The following is a 5836-nucleotide window of genomic DNA, read 5'->3' as shown; positions in this document are numbered from 1 at the left end:
TTGGGGTAACTATAGGAGGGGTGTGGAAGGTAGTATTGGACCCGTAATACTGAAATCACCCGAACTACAGGCAACCCAAGTAAGAATCCTTAGGATGCTAAGGAGCAAGTAAGGGTGAGTAGTTGAGTGTGAGTATGCTCGAGCGAGTCTCTGATTATTTTGTGTTGTGTTTCAGAGACATCTTGGTAGGTACACGCCACACCCTAGGGACCAGTGGAGTGAGTGATGATGAGATTCGCAGGATGATTCACGACGAGGTGGTCGCAGCCATACGAGAGGCTATTCCAGAGATGTTTGGGTCTATTAAGACCACTTTGATCAAGACGTTTGATGAGAGATATGTTGCAGTTTCTGAGGCGGTTGCTGTTGCAGCCACCACAACTTTTGTTGCTGCCAGACCACAGGGAGGTGACTCGTTGCTGTACTGGGATTTCAACAACACAAAGGCACCAGAGTTTGATGAGACTCAGGATCCGATTTTTGCGATGAGATGGATCTCTGGTATTGAGGGATCTTTCTACACTTTTTCATGCCCAAATCATTTGAGGGTGCGGTTCACATTGACCCAGCTTCGCTTGGGAGCGAAGGACTGGTGGAATTTTGTGACGACCAGTTTTACTCCTACAGAGCATGTTGCGGTGACTTGGGAGAGGTTTGTTGTGATGTTCCGAGATGAGTATGTTACCCCGGTGGAGAAGGAACGATTGACCCAGGAGTTTCTGTCCCTTATACAGAAGATAGAGTCGGTGACTGTGATTACGTGGACGTTGTTTTTTCCCTGAGCATGTGGCGACTGAGCAGGCACGTATGAGCCGGTACTTGAGCATTCAGAATAGGGATACTCGAGAGTTCGTGGCGAACTCATCTTAGCGGACATTGGCTGAGCTCCAAGAAAATACCAGGAGGAGGAAGATCGAACTGGATATTTAGGCAAGGGAGGACACGAAGTCTCAGGGGAGAGACCACCGGCCGGCGCAGTTACAGCCGGCAGCCAAGCGGGCTAAGCCCGCTGATTCGAGATCAGGAGGCCAGAAGGGCCGCACTTGTGGCAAGTATGGAAAGAATCATGAGGGTCTTGCCGGGTCGGGATTTGCTACAAATGTGGCAAAGAGGGGTATATAGCGAAGGATTTCCCCAAGGGTTTTGCAGTCTGTTTCCACTGCAATCAGACCAGCCATTGGAAGGCCGAGTGTCCTCAGCTTGTTCAGGGATCAGCCCAAGGCTCCACTCCTGCTGCATTGTGTGCTACTGATAACGGAGGAGGTCCACACAGCACCTGATGTCATGGCTGGTATGTATTTCCTGATTTATTTATTTATTCCGAGATTCTATTTTTGTGATTATCATGTGCTATATTTAGGTACATTTCTTATGAGTTATGTACCTACTTTAGTGTTACTTGACTCGGGTGCGACTCGATCCTTCGTATCTATAGCCTTTAGTCGTCACATCGGTATCCGACGTGAGGCATTGAGTCGACCTATGAGCATTTCTATAGTAGATGAGCATGCGGTTTTTGCCACCGAGATATTCCGAAGTTGTGTGTTGGAGATTTTTAGGGTCGAGTTTCCGATTGACCTGGTACCGATTGCGATGGCCAATGTCTGCATCATCGTGGGCATGGATTGGTTGAGCCGCTTTGGAGCAGTGATTGACTTCGAGTTCCAGTTGGTGACTATACGAGAACCTAGTGGGGGAGTGCTTATAGTGTATAGCGAGGGTACTAGATCTGGGTCAGCTTCTACTCTGCCGCCAGGGCAAGGCAAAGTTTACAGTAGGGTTGTATGGGATTCCTGGCGTACGTGACGGATTCACGGACTGTGTCAGAGAGGCCGAGTTATATATTCGAGGTTCCAATAGTATGCGAGCTCCTTGATTTTTCCCCCGAGGAGTTACCGGGTATGCCTCCCGAGAGGCAAGTGGAGTTTCGAATTGATTTGGTTCCGGGGACGACGCTTATCGCCAATGCACCTTATCGCCTTACGCCGCCGGAGATGTAGGAGTTATCCCCGTAGCTTTAGGAGCTACTGGGGAAGGGATTTATTCTACCGAGTAGCTCGCCATGGGGAGCGTTGATCCTTTTTGTCAAGAAAAAGTATGGTTCACACCAGATGTGCATTGATTACCGGGATTTGAACATGTTGACGGTCAATAACCGTTATCCGCTACCGAGGATTGATGATCTATTCGATCAGCTGCATGGGGCATATTGGTTTTCCATTATTGTTTTAAGATCCGGATATCACCAGATGAGAGTGTACGTGGAGGATATTCAGAAGATGGCCTTTAGAACTCGTTATGGGCATTACGAGTTCGTGGTAATGCCTTTTGGACTCACCAACACACCGGTGGCATTCATGGATCTCATGAACTGGGTGTGGAGGCCTATGTTGGACTAGTCGGTGATCATTTGCCTCGATGATATCTTAGTATATTCGAGATCCAGGGAGCAACATGAGGAGCATCTGCGAGAGGTTCTTAGGTTTTTAAGGTCCGAGAGGTTGTATGCCAAATTCTCCAAGTGTGATTTCTGGTTACAAGAGGTCCAATTTCTGGGACATCTCGTTAATCAGAACGCGATATTGGTCGATCCGGCCAAAATTGAGGCGGTTATGCGATAGGAGGTGCCGAGATCCCCATCCAAGATCAGAAGTTTTCTGGGATTGACCGGCTACTATCGCAGATTTATCAGGGATTTCTCCAAGATTGCGGTTCCTCTCACCAAGTTAATCTGGAAGGTCATTACTTTTTTTGAGGGTCTGAGCAGCAGGCATCTTTCGAGACCCTTCGCCAGAGGTTGTGCGAAGCTTCGGTGTTAGCCCTTATGGAGGGAGTGGAGGACTTTGTGGTCTATCTTGATGCGTCTATCTCATGGATGGGTGTAGTGTTGATGCAGAAGGGTCACGTGATTGTGTTTGCATCGAGGCAGCTAATGCCTCACGAGACGAGGTATTGCACACATGATTTGGAGTTAGGGGTGGTAGTGTTTGCCCTTAAGATTTGGCTTCACTATTTTTATGGTGTTAGGTGTACCATATACACTGACCACAAGAGCCTGAAGTATCTTATGGATCAGCCCAACCTAAATATGAGACAGAGGAGGTGGTTGGATGTGATGAAAGATTATGACTGTGAGATCTTGTACCATCCGAGCAAGGCTAATGTGGTAGCTGTTGGATTAGATGTCTAAGCCCATAACTATTATTGGTATGTACTTGACCCGAGAGTAGCATGGTCCATTTGGGTTGCATATCATCAGGACAATTTGTTAGGATGGACTTTTGAGAGAAGGTTATTTATGGTTTATTAATATATTATAAGTTATAATATATTAATATGAAATCATATGTTTTAATTAGCATCGATCAAGAATTAATTTGGAATTAATTTAGTGATCAAAAGAGACTAATTAAATCTATGGGGACTAATTATGAAAATTAGTTATATTTATATGTGTTGGGCTTATGATCCATGTTGGACCAAGTTTATGTATGGATACATAAAGAGTTGGGCCACATGAACCATGGATCATAAAACCCATGGGTATGGATTATGGGTTATACCCATGACCCTTGGAATCCTACATATAAATAGGTTACTCCATAGCCAAAATCACCACTTCTTTTCTTAGAGAAATATAGAGGTGTTTTGGTGCATGGAATTCTCTCTCAAGAGCCACCTTTGTCCTAGGTGTGTTGTAATTCCATTTGAGGCATTTCATACTATTGGTGCTAAGCTCTTAAGGCCAAATACATCAAGACTTCAAGCCACATAAAAGGTATGTTTCCCTAACTAGTATATTATATGGTTTATGTCAAATGCATGCTAGTTATAGGTTTAATGCCTTGGAAACCATTTGCATGTATAATTAGTGAAAACATAGATCCAAGGTATTTAGGGTTGTATGTGCACCATAGGATGTTGTATTATACCAAAACCCAACAGTGGTATCAGAGCCATGGGTTGTTTTCTACTATATTTGATGCAAATGTATTTTTTTTTTCAAGTTGATGGAAAAAAAAAAAAAAAAAACATGAAGTTTGTCAAATTTTATGATAATTACTTGATTTTATGAAAAACTAATAATTTGTAAAATTTGAGTCACTTTACTACAAGAGTTGAATTAGATCAATTTATTAAAAGATAGAATGATATGATTATTTTATTTGTTTTAAAAGTTTGATCTAAGTGGTTTTAAGGAGTTACAAATTTTGTCATAAAATTTTGGAACTCAAAAGTTTTTTTTTAAAGTTATGATCTTAAGAGATTTGAAACTTCCATAAGTTATGGATGTGAAATGTCTCATTTATTAACTCTTTAGGTTATGAAGTCCAAGAGTCTTCAAAGGATAATTATCAAAGTTTCAAGATTTGTATTAGTTTATATGATTATCTAATTTCTTGAAAATTGTTGATATGAATTATCTTTACTTATGAGTTTAATCTAGATCATAGAAAAATTATTTAATTATTGTGTTAATTGGAATATTTGATCTTAATGGTTTTTTATGAACTCCATAACTTGTCCTCAAGTTATGGAAAATGAAGAGTTTTTCTTTTTAAAGTGTCATTAAGACTCATAGGTTATGAAAATAGAAGAGTCTCTATTTTTAATGTCATCATTAAATGATTTAATGTCTTCCATAACTTGAGACAAGTTATGGAACTTGATTTTTTTTTTCATTAAACCTTAATTAAACTCATAAGTTATGAAAAATCCAAGAGTTTTGAAAGGTTTCAAAACTTGTCCTCAAGTTTTGGAATTTGTAAAGTTACCCCCCATGTATACTTTAATTCCAAACTAGACCTTAGAATTTTAAAAGTTAAAATTCAACCCTTATACTTTATAATATTATAAGTTAATAATATTTATATATATGTATAAGAGTAAAGTCAGTCTTACCGTTAGTAGGCCTCATTCACGAAGCCGGTCTATAAGGGGGGTATAAGGTTACAGCCTATAAAATGGTAGTTTAATGGGTGTCCACTCTCACCCACCGCTTCCTTGACTGGTGGAGGGTCGTTAGCCGAACGGGTAGGACAAGGACTATAATTCTCCCTTCATTAAAAGTATTAATGATAAATACTAAGTAACTAAACCTTTTATAAATACCCAATCTTAGTTACTTAGGAAAATGTGAATAAGGTGCTAATCCATGAAATTACACTTTGCACTTTGTTTAAGTCGGTTAGTGGAGCGTGTGTGGTTAACCGGCACACTAACTCGTATTTAACAAGGTAGGCAAAGGGTAACTTAATGTTTATCATAGGATCGATGGAGCGTGTGTGGTTAACCGGCACATCGATTGAGGGGTAAACAATTAAGGGTACCAAGTAATTTGCATGGTTACTTCACACCTTGTTTTGTGATCCTCGGCATCCCAGTCACAAAACCTGAAGGGCACACTCGAGATTGAAACATGCCATTGAACAGTTCAATGAATCTCAAAGACCTAGGAGTTTCAAAAACCAATTAAAACCTAATAATATATTTCGTTTATCTTGGTGGAAATTGGTGAATCGTCATTCACCTACCTTCAAATATTTTATAGCTTGGATTACGGCATCCCTCTTCTAAGTTATAAAATAGTTTGTTGGGTCCTAGCCTTAATATTTCATATTGGGTGTCATATTAAGGACTTTAAATCAACTATCTTGAATATCTCCCAAAAGATGTCTAGTTTAGACATTTATGATCTTCCCAAATCTCTTGAAACAAGCTTTCCTAATGAAGATGATGTCCCTTGGAAATCATACTTCTTGCACCTCCTCTAATTATTCTCCCTAACCCACAAGTTCTTGAAAAGTTTAAGATCACTCAAGCCCTATTGGCAAGG

Source organism: Lactuca saligna, chromosome 5 (assembly GCF_052625555.1).
Source record: "Lactuca saligna cultivar CGN05327 chromosome 5, ASM5262555v1, whole genome shotgun sequence".
In the NCBI taxonomy this organism is placed as follows: Eukaryota; Viridiplantae; Streptophyta; class Magnoliopsida; order Asterales; family Asteraceae; genus Lactuca; species Lactuca saligna.
Note: the sequence above shows the minus strand (reverse complement) of the source record.